Raw genomic sequence first — 22050 nt, 5'->3', positions numbered from 1 at the left:
AAAGGCATATCTGTTGCATCAAAACTCATTGTAACCTTTATAATGTTAATAAATTGCTCTGTAATCAAGGCTGACTTTCAAAATCCAGGAAGTTGCTTGACTGCTCAAGCTTGGTTAGTTTCTGGTGGTTGTTAACCCAATCAGTTGACAATAGGTACAGATATCTAGAGACTGATTCTTTTTCTTTTTCCAACAGCAGGAAGCACACATGTCTGCCAGGTTAGGTCAGGTAAAGAAAGCCTGGAGATTAAATGGGAAACCATTTAATGAAGTCTTTGTTTCCACTGAAAACCAACTCAAGAGCTCCTGTCAGTGTTTTAATTCAAAATGAGAAGAGCCAGTGTACTTAAGCTATTACAGATGGCTCACTTGAGTCTCCTACGTCCATTCTATAATGAATGTAAAAAATTCTCTGTGATGGGAAAGGCTGAACAACATCTGAAAGGTTCCATTCATTCCACAAGCATATATTCATTACTTACTAGGTGCTGACCATACAGAGATGACAATGACATGATCCCAAATATACATTGTTTATTTTGGTTCAGCTTGCAATGGTTCATGTTATTTGAGGGTTAAACTCTAAAAGTCGGTGAACCTGCAGAACTAATCAAATGTAAAAATAAAGTAGTAAGTTTAGCCAGGGCTTTGTAATAAAGGGACTAGAGTAGAGGAGTTGTTTCAGTAGCTATGTCTTCCTCTAAATTCACTCATTCCTTGCACTGGGTAGACATTTTTCTTTGCTGAGTCTCATCCAACAGCTGCACACATTTACTCTGGCTTCTCTCTTTTAATCAAGGATTTTTATTTTATTTATTTATTTTTGCAGGGCCTTCATTCTCTGCATCACAACTGGGTGCCAGGGCCCAGCAGGACTCTGAATTCGGATAATGTTGGTTGAGGCAATGTAGACATTTTCATGGTTTGAACTACAGCGTTCATTAAATTTTTGGCTGCTTGAATCAGGGAGGTGACACTGTCCAAAGCTGCCATGATTAGCTCTCCCTCCCAGGTCGTAGATCTCAGCTTTAACTTGACTGAAGATTTTCATTTGGTGATAGTAGAACTTCATCTGTTCCAGTAATCCAACAAGTCCTGGTTGCATGATGGACCTGGACACTGGTTGGCAACCTGCCAAGAGAGGACATCCATCCTTGACACTGATTCTGATATCATTTTAGCTGCACAGATCACATCAGTTGTATGCTTTGGTAGTCCTTTGCCCCTTGCGAAGTCTGTCATCTCCATTATGATCATACACGATTTCTTGGTCAGAACAATATCATTGCTTGTATCGTCCATATCTCAATCTCAACATACAGCTTACTCTTTAATTTCTTGAAATCAGCAACTTGCTCAGCACTTTTTTCCTTTTCTGCCTCAGGTGTTTGAGTCATCTTAGCTCAGTCAGTTTTCCCTTCGGTGTGAATGCTGAATGCTGGTGTAACTGTAGACCTCGTGATCCCCTTCCAGGTCAGACACATCCTCCAGTTCCTCTGGGGTTCAAACAATCATGACTGAACATCTTATATCATGAATTGTATCAAAGATATTCTTTGGTAATTCCAAAAATTGATTATCATCAAATACATCCAAAGAGTTTTTAATTAAGACTTCCAAGGCAATACTCACTTGTGTTACAAACTCAAGAACTGCAGTACTTGTAAGGATGTTAACATTTCTCATCATACTTTCAGTAAAAGACCCTGGCTCTTACCTGTGCATTTTACCTATGACAATGTGAGCAACTCTTGCTGCCCATCCTCTGATAGCACCTGCAGAATGGTCTAAATTATCAGCATCCTGGTCTCTCAAGGCTATGATACATCTTCTAGGATATGACTCTGAGATTTAACTTTTATAACTCAGGAACACCCAGATAAAAGAGATGCACATGGCAAGGTCTGGGGAAAGGGTACAGAGCTTCCATCACCTCTCCAGGTGCACCATTCTCCCCAGTTCTCCATGTATTCGCCAGCTAGAAAACTCTGTTATATCTGTCTTAACACTATGAATTCCTAATCACCAGCAAGAAATACTGTATAGTTACCTTTCAGGAGCAGCAGAGACAGAGATATATATTTTGGATTCACGGGTGCAGAGATGGGATTTAAAACCTTAGGAAAGAATTAGATCACCAAGGGAACAAGTTTAGAGGAGAAAAGTTCATGGACAGAGTGCTCAAGACCTAGCAAAGAAGACTGAAAACTAACAGCCATCAAGACAGAAGAAGAATTAAGAGAAAGGGAAGTAAATGTTTCAAGGAGGAGTGATCAACTAGAGCAAATGCTACTGATGGATAAAATAAGATGAAGGGTGCGAATTGGCCATTGCTCTTAGCAATACAGAGGTTGCTAATCAAGCAAGGGTTCTTTTCAAGTAGAAGAAATAGCAGCATATTTGTGTGCTAATGGTAGTCATCCAATAGAGAAAGAAATCTGAGGATACGATGAGCGAAGAGATAATTGTAATTCAGTAGACAAGAAAGCCGATATCTAGTGCACAAGAGTAGTACTTGGTGTTAGCTAGGAGCACAGAGGGCTCATCTGTAGTATCAAAAGAAAGGTAGGGAATATGGGCATAGGTATGGCAGGTGTGTAGCTACCTTGGTGGAAGTTCTCTTCTGACGGCTTCCATTTTCTCAGTGAATTACAAGGTAAAATCTGAGGTTAAAGATAATGGAGAAAGTATTGGAAGAACTGAGGAGAAAGAAGACATGAAATACTTACTGAGGAGAGTTGGAATGGGAAGTGACTTAGGAAATACAGAATGATTACTGCAAATCTCTAAGGGCCTCCTGAGGTAAACTACTATTCATTTAAACTGAGACATATGTGTATATATCTGTTGTGCAGGGGAAAGTACAGAGAAAGTAAAGAACTGGATTTAACCAGGGCTGTGGTTTAGCCAGGAGAGTAAAACCAAGTAAAAGAGGGACAGGGGAGTTGATGATATACACAAAGGAGTAACTACCACGGTTGACCATTAGAGTAAAGCTGAGTTAAAAGGAAAGGATACAAGAAAGGTGAGAGACAGTGAAAAATAGTTTAAAAATGGAACAATGGTTTTACTAAGAGACTTGAATTGTGGGAGATGACATACTAGAGAAAGTAAGTTAAAAAAAAGCAAAAGGAGGTGGTCACAGAGTGAGACAAAGAAATATTTGTTAATTTATTGAAAATCAGAGACAATAATAAAACAGTGCTTACATTTCTCTCTACCTCCCACCGAAGTCCTACTTTCCCATAATATTTGCATCAGAAGTATTTTAAAATGAATAAAACAATCCTTTTTGGTGAGTCTATCGATATTTTAAGAGAATAAATTTCATTAAAGGACCTGAGAGGATCCAAATGCCCAAGCTATAGCAGCCAATGCTTAGAACTACACAAACATATTAACCAAAACAACACTGAGATATCTTTTCTTACCTGTCACTCTGGGTGTATCTGAAGTCAGTAAGGTTTTTCTCTACAGATGAATTTGCATCTTTTAATCTTATATTTAAATGGAATTTAGAAGTTCCTTTTCTATTGAATTGTCACTTAATCTAACTAATCCAGTTATTTTAACGATATATCCCTTTGCTGTGCATTACAGCTTTGAAATTAATTAGTATCCAGATTCACTGAAGTGCACCTTCTGTGTAAAGTGAATGTAAGAAGGATTAATGTACAGGCAGGGAAGATCACTTGTGGAAAATGTGGGCACTTACAAGCTTATTGCATTCAGCTATGCCAAAATTTCAGTCTAGCTAGTTCTTGATTAAAGGGCTCTTAAGTTTTAAAACTGGCCTTTCACAGTCAGACAGGGAGAATATATACAAATATATTTCCCTTTCTATGTTATTATGAATATATATATCTAAGGTTGTAGGACTTGTGCAGGAGAAGGAAGAAAATAATATAGATATAAACACTTAGATGGTCATAATAAGGCAATCTTTGAATTACGGGGCAAGAGTCACCTTCCTTTTAAATTCAGCGACCTTCAGTTATTCAAATAAGGAAAAACTGGAAATCTATGTTGCCAGGTAGTCCCTGGTCTATGCCAACCAGGTACCAACTACCTGACGATGTTCGTCAGAGTCTGAGCCATACTATGCATCAGCAGGGCCACAGCGTGTAAATTAATCCTTTCACTCACAAGTTCAATAATATTTCAGCCTCCTGCAAAAACCCAAGATCAGCCATCCCTGACAGCTGGTGAGAGATACGTAGTTACTAATTACAAAGTACAACATTGCCTTTGCATTGACTAGGCTGCCTTCTCCAGTCCTCACTTAACCTCTGTCAAACAAAACTGTCTGGTCTAAGTAGTATAGAACAATAATTGGATAGGCTTAAGGACAAAAGAGATGTGTTATCCAGCTACATCATTTGGCAAGCCAGATGAACTTACACATGCGAGTCTTCTTTTACAGCTTTCTGAAGCCTCAATCTATAATAGTAAAGTCATCAGAAATAAAATACACAGATGAGAAAACGGAAAGGTTTATTGTTCCACATGCTATAAACTGTAAGACAGGTAAATGACACACTAAACACTCATATCATATTTTCAACAGCTAGTTATTGACCAACCAACATCAGTTAGAGGGTATGGAGTCTTTAAAGTAAAGTAATAAGGGGGGCAAAAACAAAAATAAGTTATATGCAAGAAGAAAATGATGCTTGCTAAATAGAAGTATTGTGGAAAATTTCCTGAAGGGAATTGAGAGGATTTAGACAAGCACCAATAGTATAAAGAAAGATGGGGAGAGGGAAAGGTGGGTGGAAAGTTTGGATGCAGAAGTCTAGAGGCTGCTTGTGGGCAATGGTAATATTCACTATGGCAGTACCATAAGGTTTACTAAGAAATTAGGCAGATTGGGCTATATGTATATGTATAGACCACTGCTTCCTCAAAGTGGCATCCAAAACCTCTGGGAGTCTCTAAGATTATTCCAGGGAATCTACAAGGACAAAACAATTTTCATAATATTAAGATGTCATTTGCCTTTTTCATTTTCATTCTCTCATGAGTATATAATGGCATTTTCTAGAGGATATATAACATGTAATACCTCAACTGACCGAATGCAGAGCAGATATGAGAAACCAATTGTCTTCTATAAATCCTGACATTAAAGAAATTTGTAAAGAGACTGTGGAAAAATGAGACTGTTGTCACTATTTTTTGTTGTTTTTGGAAATAGCATTATTTTTCATAAAAATATTATCATTGTTAAACTTGTTATATGTTTATTGTTTTCATTTTTAAATGTATTCGAGCCACGTTACAATTTCTGTTTTAATTTCTAAATACAGTTAATATGAGTGCAACCTATATTAACACAATCATGTTTGGATATTCAATGATTTTTAACAGTATAAAATGGTCTCTGGACCAATTGTTTGAGTAATGCTGGTAGAGATGAAAGAATCTGGGTTTGCTCCCTAAGGACAGGGTGAGGAGGAAGTGGTCACTGAAATTAACTGAAAATGAGATGACATGATCAGAGTTTAGAGCTTTGCCATATTTATCTGCTATATTTCACTGCAAAATCTGTTTTGCAGGGCCTTCCCTGGTGGTGCAGTGGTTGAGAATCTGCCTGCCAATGCAGGGGACACGGGTTCAAGCCCTGGTCTAGGAAGATCCCACATGCCGCGCAGCAACTAGACCCGTGAGCCACAACTACTGAGCCTGCGCGTCTGGAGCCTGTGCTCCGCAACAAGAGAGGCCGCGATAGTGAGAGGCTCGCGCACCACGATGAAGAGTGGCCCCCGCTTGCCGCAACTAGAGAAAGCCCTCGCACAGAAACGAAGACCCAACACAGCCATAAATAAATAAATAAATAAATAAAAATTTAAAAAAAAAATCTGTTTTGCAGTACTTATAAATTTGCCAGTTTAGCTTTTGTAAACAATTTTCCTTCTATGTTAAAAAACAGGCAACATTTGCATTAGGCACTTCTTGCATCCCAATTCTTGGCCCTTCTTATTTCAGCTACTGCTGTCATCACCAGCCTTGCACAGGCTTCCACTATTTTGCCTGGGACCCACCAGACTCCTTGGCTCAGGCCTGAACCATCTACATCACTCTTTCCTCCTGGGCTTCTCTGAGCTACAGCGTGGGGAGCCCACAGGGACCCACTTTGCTCTCACAATGTGCCCACCCAGAAATTTATGGCACTACCATTGAACAATGAATGATGAGGGCCAATAAATAAACATTTCCACCTTTTTTGCACCTGAGTGGAAACTTCTGAAACATGTTTCATAAGGCTTCTCACGAGGTGCCAAGGGAACCTACTGGAACCTTAATAACCCATCTTTGTTTGGCTTTTCCTCCTTCCTGGCTTTTCCCCCTCTCTATTCCTCACTTACACTTCCTGGGATAATGTTTGCAAATAAAAACAACTTTTTGCTTCAGTGTCTGCTTTGGGGGAACCCCAAGCTAAGATAATATTCAACTAAATTTTCTGTCTAAAAATCTAAGTACTTTCATGTCACATGAATCCAAATCCAATCTGTTTCCTGTTAATGAAAACTAAAAAGTGCCTTGGAAAGTATCTATTTGTTATATTTGTAGAGCAAGATATACAAATGTAAAATTGATCTTTGATAAATAAACACTCCCATGTATATTTCTGCTTCCATGTTTTAAATAAAGACCAAGTAATATGTTGACAATATAATGGTGCAGCTGTAAAATGGATCCATTGGTTAAATTAAGCTTCTACTGGGTACCAGAAAAATTATAACAAAATTAAAAGAGTACTCAATGAACCAGAAAAATAAAATATTTTAAGCTTTTAAGATCCTTCTCCATAACAAGACTGAAGAATAATGGTCAAGAATCTAATTTATTTCCCAGTGCCTTAGAATTTTGCATACTTTTTTTCTTCTTAGCAGAAACATTTCTCTTATGAATTCAGTTTCATGCCACCCCATTAATACCATGTAGGGACATCTCATAGGTCATCATTAACTTCCAGAATCTCCTCTGGCAGAAAGCCCTCTTCTCAGGATTTCCACTCAAGGTTGTGGCCCCATGTGAGTATGCTGAGCATACTTAGAAGAAATCAACTCTCCCAGTTGTATTAATAAGTCAGAGACTACGACCTTCTCATTTAACACATCCTGCTTAGTAATTATTAAATAACTATGCAGGGAAGTTTGATGCCCTCTTGGTAACCTACCTCGCTCATATTGTTGGCCTTGTGGTCAAGGCTGACATAATTTGAAATATAATCACTGCTTCCTCAAGAATTATTATTCCATTTACGTGTTCTACTTTTTCATTACATACAACTCTGACTACCTACTGCTTGAAATATGCGATTTGGGGAAACATAATAGAAAATAAGCCTCAAATTTGTCCTTTCTAATTATCTGCAAATGTCAATGTTCCTCGAAATATTCTTCCTGTTTAAGTATAGATTTTGTAGATTCTCTGGTAAATTACAAACTATCATAAGAAATCCTCAAATAACATTTCCTCTTTGAAAGCTTAGCTGACTGTATCTACGATACAAACACAGGCAGGTTTTAATACTTCTGTTCTCCTCTTTAACATATCAAGTTGTATCACATTTTTTTACACGTACTGAGTAACACATTTGTCTGTCCCTTTAAGTACTTTGGTGGCAGACCTCATGCCATATACACTTTTGCACGGTCAATGTATAGCCTGGTGCCTAACACACAGAAAATGTTAAATAAATAAACGAATGTATGAATGAATGGATGAAGAATACATCAATTGATAACTAATGAATATGTGAATGAAAGAACAAATAAACGAATAATTGAAACAAGTAGGTTCAATAGAGTACAAGGGTTAGAATTCCAGAAGCACAATGGAAAAGTCCAGACCAATTAAGGATTTTTTTTTCTCTTCTTTCAATTTTCATTTCAGAGTCTAAATTGTTTCCGATTTAGTGGAAATGGAAAAAGATTTTTCACGGAACTAATTTTTCTGTATTAAAGTTCTTTCTGACTTTAATGAAATATCCTCCCTAAGCTCGTCTTTTGCCTCCTCTCTCTCTCAGAAGTGAAGCAGTGAATGTTCAACTCACAGGCTTCACGAAGATTTCACAGCTCTATTTTTAACGCTTGCAGTAGAGTCAGAGACATACGTTAAGAATTTTTTAAAGTCTTATTATCATTAATTCCAACAAACTGTTAGAGGGAAAGGATTATTCTGATCAGAATTATACTAATTACTTGCATATAATCAGGGATCTGCCATTACGGTAGCTTTGTGTGCTCTTACAACTTTTCATTCTCTGCTGGATGCCATATCTCTACCTTTGTGCTTGTAGGCTTTAAACAGTGGTGTACTCTACTCTAAACGCTGAGATTCAGAGCTTTAGAAGCAGGTGTATGTAAGATAACAGGAGAATTAGAGTTTCCTGATTAAAATTGTTATGTAGACGCAGTACGAGTTTTATTCACTGATCCTTCTTTTGTTTTCTTCTTTGTTTCCTGGTAAGGTCAGTTACTTTGGGTGTTGCTGGCATGGCACGAGGTAAACCACATGACAGCTTTGGTAAATGTACTTTTCTTGTAATTGGAATTAAGAATTTGCTTTTGGCCTTTTGTCTAGAACTATTTCACTTTCTTAGAGCTTTAGAAATCATCAATCATATACATATCACTTGGATAGCCAGCTTGACAGTTTTGATGGGCCATTATTGTAGTTTAAATTTCATTTTTGGAAGATTTCATTTGACATTTCAGACTTATTATGCTACCTTGAAAGCTGGAGCTCCATAGGGCTCTGCCTTTGATCTCAGGTTATCATTAGCTAATGACAATGAGCCACAGCGTTCCCCTTGTGTGCACGTGAACTCAAAACACTTGTGAAATTCCATTTCATTATGGCTCTTCTTTCATTAGTAATTATATTGGGCAGTTTGAGAGCAGTCTGTACATATTACAGAAACTCTCCCAATATAATTTCATTAATTATTAAGATGAATAATAATTAGAAATTACAGTTGTGTTTGATTAAGGACAAATAATAAAGTTATGATTAAAGTGATACTTCGTTTTGAAAGGAGGAAAAGGAAATGCAGACTAGAGAGTCCCTGCTTTCATTTCTTTGCTCTTTTGCTGCCACTGAAAAGAATTTCTGTAGCTGCATTAAACCAAGACAGAGTGTGACTGTAATTAACAGTATTATAAAAAAAGGTCATTTACAGTTTTACTTTGCTTTTAGCAAAGCTTCTATAAAGAATGTATTAAAAAAGAATGAGGCAAATGGTAATTTTAACAAGGTATTCACAAATAGCTTTTCTGTGAAAAGAATTCTGCTTTAATGTTTTGAAAATATCAAGTGGCTCACAAAAAACATACACTTAGTAATGGTATAAGGCATTGCATATATTATAAAACATATAGTAATAATGTAAGTTATTATTAAGAAATAATTATTCATATGTTTATTTATAAGCCAGAAAAAGTATTCTGATTTGTGGTTATATATTCTGACATTTAGAAATAATTTTTCCTTATCTTTTCACTCATGTATCTCTGAATTCCCTCTAAATAAATAAGAACAATTGGGTTTGAACTGACAGGGTAAGAGGATGCTTTCCTAGAAATACTGATTCAATGACATATATAGCATTGTTGGTTTCTTGTGGTGGTTATCTTCTAGGTACTAGAAATCTTTTTTTATTCTCTTCGAATACCTTGAAATCACAACATGCCTCTGGTATTCCTTCCATCTATTATGTAAATAATTGTTATTTTATTCACCAGTCTATAATGATGCTTATGATTCCCTTCATAATGCCAACTGATTGCCATCAAACACTCACCAACCACTCATTTCATGCTCAGTAGACTACACCGTCTCTTTCAAGTTACCTTACACTTCAGTCAAACCTTTTCTGTGCATCGCTGGACAGATTTGCACTATCAAATTTACATCTTATTTTATTTCTTGATGTGTTTTCATTTTGGGTCAGGGATGTTTTTCAGAGAACAAAATAAATGACAGAGAGCTGCAGTGGGAAAACAATGCATCAGAGAATACTCTCTGCTCAGTGTCTAGAAAAGTGCTATTTGGCTGAGAGCATTTGCAGCACGACTCTAATGCTCAATGGCCAAACGGATACCTTTTGCCTGCTGCACCACCTCTCCTGGGCTGAGAATGTGTGACAACATTCAACACGTGCATGGGAAGTGTGTGTGTGTGTGTGTGTGTCTGTATACACACAAATACATGTTAACAGTGTGCCATTATATGTGTATGTTTATATGTCTAAAATAATGTTTTTATTCATCTATTGTATAGAAAAATAACAAATCAGAGATGTATGAATTGAAGTTAATCTTGTTATGTGTATAATACCCAACAAGTTTATAGAGTCCAAAGGAATTGAAATGGTAAGAAAATACCATGTCTCTTTCTCGCCTTCTGTTTTCAAATACAATTATTTATGTGCTAATTAACTACTGGGGGACTATATTTGCCTTCTATTTTCTTTTGATCATGTGAACTGAGAAGGCGATTTACAGAAATATATTGATATTAAGAGAATCCCATTACAATAAAATAATGTGTGACCACGAGATTGCTTTTAAAGGATTTTATTCCCATTGTTGTCAGAATCACCTTTGTACTCAGCTTTAAGGTGTAAAAGCAGATTTAGAAAACCCAATCAATAATGTGCATTATAGAAATTACCTATAGGTGTCATAACAATGATGTACGATTCTGTTTCAATTAACTGCAGGAGAGATAAAAATAGTTTGATTATATGCAAAATTTATTGGACTGAGAACTTGTCAACTAAGTATACAAAAGGATACTCTACTGAAAAGATTGGGTATGTTTTTTGTTTGCTCATATTAAACCGTGATGAAGACATGTCCTTCTATTTTAGTCCAGAATTCCACTTTCAAATAGTTACTTTCACATGCATACCCTTTATCTTCTAAGCAATGCAGAATTACTGGCTTCCCATGATGCTTTCTTTTCACCTCTCTTCGGCTAACTGAACAGTTCTTCCTTGTGGGAAATCCTTTCATCACCAATACAAAGTCAAGCAGATGAGCTAGTCTTTGGTTTTCAAAGAACCCCGTCTCCCTAGCCACATTGATGGTTAAGAGATGCAGACAGGCTGAGGAATCAGTGCCCTGCCCTGGACTTCTTCTTGAACAGTTGGATAACAGACTCTCTTTTCACTAGGACAGTCAATGTGAGGAAAACAGAAGCCTAGAGCTAGTACTGGCCTGATACCTTTGCCACAGTATGGGAGGAGACTGCCTGAAACTGAAGCCAACTCTGAGGAAAGTGAAAGGAGTAGCCTCATAACATTGTTTGAAGCCCAGAACCCAGGGGTGCCTAAGTAAGGTTTATTCCTTAGACAGCTCTCCTCCACAACCAATTACGTGAGATGATAAATTCTCCTTTTGGTCTCTTAAGTTTGAGTGCGTTTTTATCACTTGCAACTGAAAGATTTGTGACTAACACACATACACATACACACACTTAGCAACTGACATGTTGAACATACAGAATGGCACATCTTATTTTTGAAGTGTTGGAAGTGAGCTTTGAAAAAGAGGGAAATGTTCTTGAATCTTAGCCTGATATGATGAAGGGATATCTTAGGAGAAAATAAGTAGCATGATTCACTGTAAATCTAACATGGTGTTTCTTGGAAGAAAAATATAATACCCCTTTTCAGTCATATCCCAGGCCCTGACTGTGATGCTCAAGAGGGCTCCAAACCAGCCTCCAACACCAGATTTTCCTTGTTGACTGAAGTCCACTCTACAGCTGACTTCACCCGACATCCTTGCTTCTTACCACATGCTCAGCTTCAGCATTAAATGGCAAATGAATGGCAAAGAATCATTGTGTGCAGCTTCTTCCCAATTCTGAAGCTGATATAAAACTAACTCACAAAATCACGTTTGTGATTCCCAGAGTTGTGAATGATGTCTCTGTAAGTCACGTCACCTTACTATCAGAACACTAACTTCCGAGTTCTCCTTTTTGACTGTATACTGGCAGTTAGGTATTGGATTCAGGCTGACTGTAGGAAATGACAGGAGGGAGGGAGGGGCTTCCTCTCAGCCTTACCTTTAAGTAAACTTGTGGTAAAGTATCCTGTAGAAAAATGCATCAGTCTTGTCTTATTTAAGTAAAAGATGGTTTGATTGTTATTTTTGCTTTCAGAAAATCCAAAGAAAAAACCTTAATCCTCACTGAGTGGAGGGGGAAAAAAAAGAGCTTGGATTCTAAGACAAAGTGTAATTGTTAGTTATATGGCAGCAGCTAGAAAGAAGAGAGGGCTCTGGTTTAAAAATTGAAACGAAGAACTATTCTTCGGTGTCGCACTGTTCAATTCCAGTGCCTGCATTTCTTTGCTGAGGGCTTTCTCTGTCCAGTGGAACCTGTCCTGATTGTGTTCATGAAAGGCAGCCAGAAGTTCTGGGGCATTAATGTCCCCATGTCCAGCAGTTCTCAACCAGGGACTTGACAGGAGTTGGTGTATAAACACCTCAGCTTCCTTACATTCCAGGTGGAAAAAAATCTGAGGTGTGTGTGTATTACACTGTTTTCTGTAGTTCCTCAGAAAGATTAACTTCCAGCTGCCCACAGTGTTAACTTAATTGTTGATGCACTCTTTACTGTCTGTCTCCTATCTAAATTTGCCACTTCTCTACTTTTGTTTTCTAGAATTACCTCCCAGCCAACTAGCCAATCCCAAATCCCTGCTGCCTGTTCGCTTCTTTGGGATCACAAACCAAGACACCTGTAATGTTAATCGTTATACTAGACCCCATCCCACTTACGACAGGTTAAAGATGCCATGGAGAGGTGGGATCTAAGACCCTGCTGAATCTGGACCAAATTATTTATCATCATCATCATTATTATTTTACCCAAACAATATTTGATTATTTAACCCATTATTTCCTGTTTCTTTGTTCACCTTTCTATCTACATCTTATTCCTTCTTTCTGGTCTTGGTTTTGTTCTTTTCATAGTATAACATTTAGTATGCATTTTGGTAAGAGTTTATTTGCATTCAAAACACATGGTGGTTTTTTTTTCTAGAATGTTCTTTATTTAACTACCATTTCCTCAATAGGTTTATCTGGATATTAAATTCAGCTAATGACTAGATACAAAATTTTAAGTTGTTAGTTATATTCTCTTAGTATTTTAATTCATTCTGTCATCTGTTTCTATTGATGTTAGTAAATGCACTATCTTTGTAAGTAATATTTTATGTGATTGCTTTTTTAAAAAGTGTGATTACATACTTTTTTTTTGGAATACTCAGTATTTCATTAAAGTGTGTCTATATGTGGATTTTTTTTTTTTAATTTATCCTGGTTGGGATTCACCATGACTCACAAACATGATATACCAAGATTTTCTTCAACTCCAGAAAATTTGCAGGAGTTACATCTTTCCTATTACCTCTATTCCACTCTCTGTATTCACTCTTCCTTGTTAATTAGAAATACGTTGGTCTGTCTCATTCGTTCTTCCATGTTTCCTAAGATTGCTTTCATTTTATTTTATTTCTTTAACTCTCTATGCTTCCTTCTGAGAAATGTATTCATCTCATTTCCAGTTTGCACCTTTTCCAATAGCTATATCTAATCTGCCATTTAACTCTTCTATTGCTTTTTCTTGTGATTACATGTTTCATTTCTATATGTTCTTTTGGTTTATTTTAAATTTTGTTGTGATTATTTTTTATTTTTTGTTTCTTGCTTGTGTTTTCAACTCCATATTTCATTTTTAAGATGTTTAAACGTACTTATATTTTAAATCTTATAATTTCATTAACTGATAACTCTATGTTTAATTTAGCCGTTGGTTATCTATTCTGATTATTATTTATCATGGCTATTTTATGTTATTTGGGGCTGTGGCTTCCTTTTCACGAGAACTTTTTCTCTGAGAACCCTGTGCAACCTGGATTGTGAGTGCTTTGTTCCAGAAAGTATTCACATTTGCTTCTTTCAGTGCTAGAGCACTAATAACAGAGAATTAATTTGTTGGCTTTAGAGGTCCTTGGCCTCTCTGATAGCATACATTGAAAGCCAAACTTTATGAAGGCAAGGACTTGGTTACAAACCCTCAGAATCTCATTGTTTTCCTCTGATAGCTAAGATGGGAAGTTCAAGGGTTCTGACTTCACACAGTCTTAGCTAATTCTCTTCCTAACCAAAGCCTTGTGCCCTGTCCCTGCGGGGATGTGGAAAACCACACATACTGGTGACCTGCATCAACAAACAGTCCCAGAAAAACCACAGCTTCATCTGCCACTTTTCATGCATATCATCAGCTTTCTTTTACTTTATAACTTCTCGGGATTTTTCTTAATCCCTTGTTAATGAAAGTATATATTTTAAAGTATTTTATTGTATTTTATCCAGTATTTCTGAATGTTTTGAAGCTGAAGGGTTTTCATGTTATCTATTAGGTTGAGCCATATAAGATGTCCATTTTTTGTCAGTCCAAAACAGTTCAACATTATTGATTCATATGGCGCAATCTAATAGTTACCTATATTAGTGGAAATGAATATCCCTCCAGTCTTTCATTCTGTTAAATAAATATCATTCACCAGGAATAGCAGCTAGTTTTTGGTGATCCTGTCAACTGGTTAGCAGATATATGGATAGAATTTATGGACTATTTCTAAACTAAGACTATTTTCAGTGCCCCATTAGACTTTAAGTTGAATAATATCACAACCATATCTTCAAAGTTGAGTGATTCAACTTAGATTGTGGCAATAAGTGCCCAAATCATTCTTTGGGTGCATTTAGGTATTTTTACAGCATATAGGCATGTATTACTTAAGAAAACAGATATATACTGATTAAATCATTAATTTCTTTCATCAGTAAGTGAAGAAAATATTGCTCTGAAGGAACTAAACTCCTGGCAAACTAGCCATTTGAATCACAGTTTTCTTCTTGAGAAATCTTTATATTTATATTTAATTTTTAAAGTAGATATATATTGGCCATTAAGTGATAGGTTCTACGTACCCCAGATATACCAAATTTACTAAATTTACCACTGAAATAAATCACTGAGCAAGACACTTGAAATCTCAAGAATGGTCTTTAAAGGCATTTTCAGTGTCATGGATAAATGTTCTTTGTTTCCTAATCTCATTTCAAACTCATTATACCTTTTACAGTCAGGGTTCAGCAGGATAGAAAAGCAAAGTCATGACTTGTTATTTTTTCAGAGAGCACACTAAAAACATACAGACAACATGACCATAATTTGATTTTATTTACAGTTTTCTCTGTCTTATTCAACAGTGGATTAAGATCAGTGGGGATTTCTTTAGAGTCACAGATATTTGGAGAATAAAATGGTGCATAAATTGGCACCGCAGTATAGCCACTTCCATTCAATTCATAAAATAGTCCTCAATTAAATGAGAAAACTCCTCTCCTGTATCATGATTTTTCAATAATAAACAAAACAAAACATATTGAATACTTCTCTCTTATATGCAGAGACCAAATGCACTTTACACATCAGTGTTCTTTCCACAGATAAAGAACATGATAATGGCATGTATATTGGATGGTGACAGTTCTTCCACACTGCATACTCATGATATTATGCAAAGGCATACCATATCATTGATAAGTGTATTTCTTCTATAGTCTGTTCTGCTTTCCCTCACATGAGCATATTTACCATTTACTGATTTGTGAAGCTCTTTAAAAAATGGCATGATTTATATATATTTTTTATTATACGGACTAAAACTTGCAATGATAAACTTTGATAGCTGAGTTTCACTTTGTTCTCTCCTATTTGAACTAATTAATTAATTTCACACAGAAAATGATGATTTTCACCTTTTAGACATAAATTCAACTGTTTACCACAGAGGTCACTATGCTTTGTTTCCAGTTGGCACATAAACTGTGACGCCTCCATGCAACCATTTGTCAGAACTTCAGAACAGTTTAGGCACTGCCACTCTGTATAGATGGTTACCAGTTTAACAAACCTAATTTAAGATGATCTTCTTTGAAATTCCTGTTTGCAATTTTCTTCTGCTGCTGCCTTTATGAAATTATTACATGCTCAGATGTTTTGTTCTAAGAACAAATTCACGTTCAATATTTTATTACAAGTCCTACTCAATGTTTATATTTATGACTTTATTCTGTGTTACAGTATTTATGATCCTATTTTATTACCACCTTCATGCTTTAATGAGTGACTTTTAAGCTATTGATCCTTTTCTGTGAATTGGGGATACAGTAAAGCAATATCCCAGCTACAATAAAAATGCAAATTTAACAAATTTAATTAATAAAATGCAATTTATATGAAAATACCTCAGTCAAGACAAATTACTGCCTGTTAAATGAATGTTAGCCTAGACCACCTGTCCAGCACAATACTTATAGTCCATTATCAAAAACTTAATAATTATTATGGATGTAATAGAATTTGTATGAAAAATAGTTAACCTCAAATTTCAAATATATGAAATATATGCGAACAAAAGTTTTCATCTTTTTATATTCATAGAAAATTATCAAATCTCCACTGGACAATTGATAGTCTGCCACACTTCAAGATGACTCTGGTCAGTGAAGAGCCATTCTGTAGAGGGGAGACATAAACTTCATAAGCAGAAAGTAGTCCAGAGATTGTTTCAAAGGTTCAAGTTAGAAACAATAGGGCATGAAGAAGGGCAAAGGAAATGGTAATGATAAGCAGAAAGAGGAAATAGCATGCAGGGTCATTCTGGTATAAAATCTGTAGTTTCCATTTTCTACCTATAGTCTTTCTTTACCATTTTGTGTTGGTCCCAGTCTATTGATGATGTTATGGGCTAGAAATGTCCTGGGAGGCACTCACTTGGGCCCCTATTACTGTGGTCAGTCCCCACAGACATCTCCCCCTCCAGAGCTAAGCCCTTGTGGTTCTTATCATTACAAAACACAGCTCAGCAACAACCATCAGGGAACTTTGGGGTAAAAACAGATATATTATTGACAAGTCTTGAAGGGTACATGGCACATCTGGGGCCACACAGTGAGGTTATGGGTAGAGAGAGTGGGGACCTGGTTTCTGCCTTTATTGGGGTCTGAGAGTGGGGTGCCTAGGGTTTTGTGGGTTTTCCCTTTATTGGTGAATTTAAAACATAAGAGCAGGAATTAGGACTAAAGCACAGGAAGGAAAAAGTGACATCATTCAAATGGTCAGTAATCTAGGTAAAACAGGGCTTTCTCAAAGGGGAATTTCATTGGTGAGGCAGCCTGGTTTCTTATCTAGTTCCTTTACTAGTAGTTGTGTCATGCAGCTCGCAGTATCTTTATTTGAGAAAGGTATCTTTGAAATGGATGCCTCAGGACTCAGAAAGCTTAACGTCAGGCACTTACACTACATTTACCCACTCTGGTTAGGCATCTATGGCCACCCGTCTGCTGAAACAGGAAAGTGGCATATGGCTTCTGTGTTGGCCCATACAATGTTCCCACCTAATTTGACAGCATCGGGCTTGCAGGAAACACTATTCTCTTGGCTTCCATGATACCACACTTTCCTCTTTTCTATGCCTGAACATTCCTCTGAGCCCCAGATTCCATCAACTGCCTACTTAGCATTAACAATTTCATATTTAATAATTACCTAAAAGTTGAACTCAATTAATACCCACATCCTTTGCTTCCCTAGTCTTCCTCATCTCAGTTAAAGTCACCATCACTGAGCCCATTACGTGTTCTTCTTCCTCATCTATCATTAAAGCCTGTGAACAGTAACTCCAAAATATATCCAAAAAATCATCTCCACTGGTAACCACTCTAAGCCAAGTCACCACCAACTATCAATCGAGCTGCTTCAAATGCCTCCCAGCTTCTTTGTTAGCCTGTACTTCATTTTATATATAAGAACCCAAAGTCATCTTCTCAAAGCATAAATGAGATCATGACACCTCTTTGTCTACATCTCTTATAATTAAGAACTAAACGATGTTAGCTGACTTTAGCCCTGTCCACATCCTAAACCTCTTTGGCACTCTGCCCCTGGCTTGCTGGGCTTCAGCCATGCTCTCTCTCCTTCTGCTCCTACAACACGGTGTCTGGTCCAAGCTTAAGGACTTTATACTTTGTTTTCTCTCCCCGGAATACTCTTCATTTTGATCTTCACAAATCTGCCTCTTTTGAATCATTTGGATCTTACCTGCAAAGTCATCTACTTAATGAAATGTTCCCTGATTATCTAAATCATCATTTCAGCCACTCCCTAACATATTTACCTGTCTCAATTTCTTTGCACTAGCTTTCACTAACCAAAAATCAGCTTTTAAATATTCATTTGTTAGTTTATTATCTGTCTTCTCCCCACATGAACGAAAGTTCCATGAGTCCAGAAACTTTTTCTTATTTGCCACTGTATCACGCATTAAAAAAAAGAAATAATAAATATTTGTTGCATAAATGGATGTTAAATTAATAAATAAGTTGGTAATCAAAACATGTGAGATATAATGAAAAACAGGAAGAATTAACAATGACTAAAGTTGAGAGACTAAATTGCTAAATAAATAATGATGCCATTAATGTGAATATAACACCCAGAGGATGAAGTTTGGAAGAACCAAATAGGAGTAGGAGGTACCAGAATATCAAAATAGTCACTTTCAGTAGTTTGGATTTCAATGGAGACATTGGGGCCAGAAATACAGAACTGGATTGATTTGAATGAACATGGTAGTTATAACTGACGTGGTTGACCTCCCTAAGAGAAACAATACGGGAGAATGACAAGCTCTGAATGTCTAAGAAGAGAAGATGTAAATGATACCAGAGAGCATGTTCTTGTCTTGTGGCAGAAAGAATTCAGAGACTTCAGATACGAGACAGGGAGGTCAAGAAAGCAAAGCAAAAACATATTTAAGCGACAGTACACTCTCAAGGGGAGAACAGGCAGTCTCAGGTGGGTAGCTGCCCTGAGTTTCTTTGGCAAGCCGGTTACGTGGGGTGTAGAAATGAAGGGGCAGAATATTCACTGGGGAGGGAGAGATTTGGGAGTCGTATTCCCTGATTTTCAACCCAGCCCCACCTTCTCAAGGGGAGGAAGAATTTTTGTCCTTATTTAGTCTTGATCAGAAGTGTCATGGTGTCAGTGCCTGATGGGTACTTCGTATCTGCAAGGCTTATTTTATTGTAATGAGAGCATAATAAGCAAAAGGTTACCTTCAGACGCTGGAGATTCCCGCCTTTTCCCACCTTTCTTTGCCTCTAGGACACTTATCACCCCAAAATGTGTGTTTTCCTGTCAGTCTGGAGGTTCCTGCTTTGCTTTGTCCGAGGACCCCCACTGTTTACAAGCTGTGTGGTTTCCAGCCATTTGGCCCTTGCACCCTTTCTCTGCTCATACCTAGCTAACTGCCTGCTTGAACATAGTCAGGAAAAAGAGAGGGGGAAATGTAGGTAAGAAGAGAAAGGTAAATTCAAATTTACATAATCCAAGGATGAGATGAGAAGAGTCTTTCTCATGCAACTAATGATCAACATCACGAACCACCATATGGGTTCAGTAAATATTGGGTAGGATGAAAACTGAGGAATGTGAACTAGACTAAGGCAGTGAGCTCTGCAGCCAGTCTGTAAATGGTTGAAGAGTGAGAGAAAAATGAAGTGGTAGAGACAATGAACATGGACTGCTCTCCCAAAGTACAACACTGGATTGTAGAAAAATAAAGAAAAACAATTTGAATATTTTTTAAGACAGAGAAAACTTGAACATGTTTGTAAGTCAAGGAGAAATGGCCAGAGAAGCGGGAGGTTTAAAGATGTAAGTCAGATGTGACTAAGGGGTCAGACAAAATGGTTATCAATACAGTGACTGTGGAGTGATTGAGACCACATTCTGAAACCAGTGAGACCACATTCTGAAACCAGTGATGGCCTTTATCACCTAAACGTCGTGGAGGTAAAGTGGACATGCACACAGCACATATAATAGACTAGAGCTCTGCGAAGATCATGTTAGAAAAGAACGTTCTACAGGGCAGTGTAGGTAAGATCCCACTAACAAACTCTCCCTGGCGATTTCACCACTTAGGTGAGGGCTGTGAACTGTTTCACTTGCATTGCAACTACCTATACGTTCAGCCTGAACAGCCATATTGCCCATATCCTCTTTAATTTAAAAGGAAAAAGAAAGATAGTGTAGGGGAGCAAAATTTACCACCCCAAAATATGTCTCACTCGGCATAAGGATTATTTTGTACTGAATATTTTTAAGAAAGAGAAAACTCAGGAAGTTTTCTTTATCATTCCCTTAAGTGCCTAAAGGATTTAGAGGGCTTGTAGCAAGAACAGAGCTATTATCAGAGATCATAGCAAAGAATATGAGCTAAGTGTAGTAAACTGGGGTGAACTTAGCAAGGCCTATTTGTCCACTTTTCTCTTGGTGTCCCTTTGTCTCTGCATGGCATGACAATTACTTATTTACCAAACATTTGCTCTTCCCATCTTCCTGTGAATTGTCTTCCTTTCCTTTGAGGTCCCAGAGTCCTACCCTCTTCTCCTGAGCTCAGGATGGCACATAAAAACCTCAACAGCCTAACTGTCAGAGGCTCTCATATTTTGGGGTCCCAATACATACTTAATTAAATTTATTTTTCTCCTGTTCATTTCTTGTTTATCACAGGGGGTATCTCAGTCAAGAATCTAGAAGGGTAGAGGGAAAATTATTTTTCCTCCCCAACATTAGCTAATAAGAAGTTACAAAAATAGACCAGGGAGCATATTTATCACCCAGTTTTGCTCTTATAACAATAGGATAACGTTGTGCCAAAGACAGAATCAGGGTCATGCTAATAGCACCGTCTTTTCTCCCAGATGTGTCCCAATTTGGATGATAAACATTATGATCTATATTTGTCCTATATAAAAATACATAATATAATATTACATAACATTTTAACAGTAACTTGTGGTAGAGCTAAAATATAAGATCACACTGCAACAATACTCAGTGATTCATAAGTAATAAGAAAATGGGCAGCAGAATTTACCCAAGTTTGTGACTTGTCAAGTTAAGAGTTAAGGAACGAAATAATATCAATATGTATCAAGCAGTATGGTCCAGGCACTGTTCCACCCTAACAAGTGTAATCTCATTTACTCCTCACAGCAAACCTAGGAGAGAGGTATTTTATAACTCCCACCTAGCAGATGAACTGGGAGACTGAAAAATTAACTACCTTGACTAAAGGAACAGAGCAGCAAATGGTGGAACTTACAATCAAAAGCAGACAATCTGGTGGAATTTTAAGGTATTTGTGAATTCAGAAGTAAAAAGACTGGGATGTACTTTAGAGGACAAATGGGCAATGGGAGACTCTACACTAGGATGATCAGTAATAGACAAGAGTTGAACCTAAGGGCAAAACATGTGTTCAATTGAAGTAAGGGGCTGATTGAGTGCAGGGGCAGATAAAAGGCTGTGGTCAGAGACAGGGATTTCAAAGTTTGAGGCCATGTACATAAAGCCATATTAAATATTAATAGACCTGGGAAGTAACCATTCTTGTGAGTGGCTGAAAAACATTAGTAAAACAGAGGAAAGTTTTAGAAGTTAAGGAAGTCAAGAATTATGAACCAGTAAATTAATTTGAAAAATACTGAAATGTAAATTATATAGAAGTAATAAAATCTCAAAGAGTAATAAGATGTCCTCAGAGTGAAAAAGGACAAATGATACTTTTATGAAATAAATTTAGGCAAAGCTTTATTTCCACTTTTTTTTTCCACCTTTATTTTTAAAACACACACACACACACACACACACACACAGTTACACCTAAATCCTTTTAATTTGAACACCAGGTATTAAAGAGGAAAATTCAGAAATGTAAAATCGGGTGTTTAACAAATACACCTTTTGTTGATAATACTGTATAACTGTTAATGTACTCACAATAATTTGTCTAATTACCAATCAGAATGTCAAAATAGCTGAATTTATTATCAATATAAAAATAGATCTATACTTCCATTAGCTCAAGACAAATTT

At 36.9% G+C, this 22050-nt stretch overlaps 1 pseudogene; it reads right to left on the bottom strand.

The window, feature by feature from the left end:
- Positions 1-681: 681 nt before the first annotated feature.
- On the bottom strand, positions 682-11798 carry LOC118895356 (annotated as a pseudogene).
- Positions 11799-22050: the final 10252 nt, after the last annotated feature.

This window comes from Balaenoptera musculus, chromosome 5 (assembly GCF_009873245.2).
Source record: "Balaenoptera musculus isolate JJ_BM4_2016_0621 chromosome 5, mBalMus1.pri.v3, whole genome shotgun sequence".
NCBI lineage: Eukaryota > Metazoa > Chordata > Mammalia > Artiodactyla > Balaenopteridae > Balaenoptera > Balaenoptera musculus.
The sequence above is the reverse complement of the archived record's forward strand: the minus strand, read 5'-3'. Positions and strand labels throughout refer to the sequence as shown.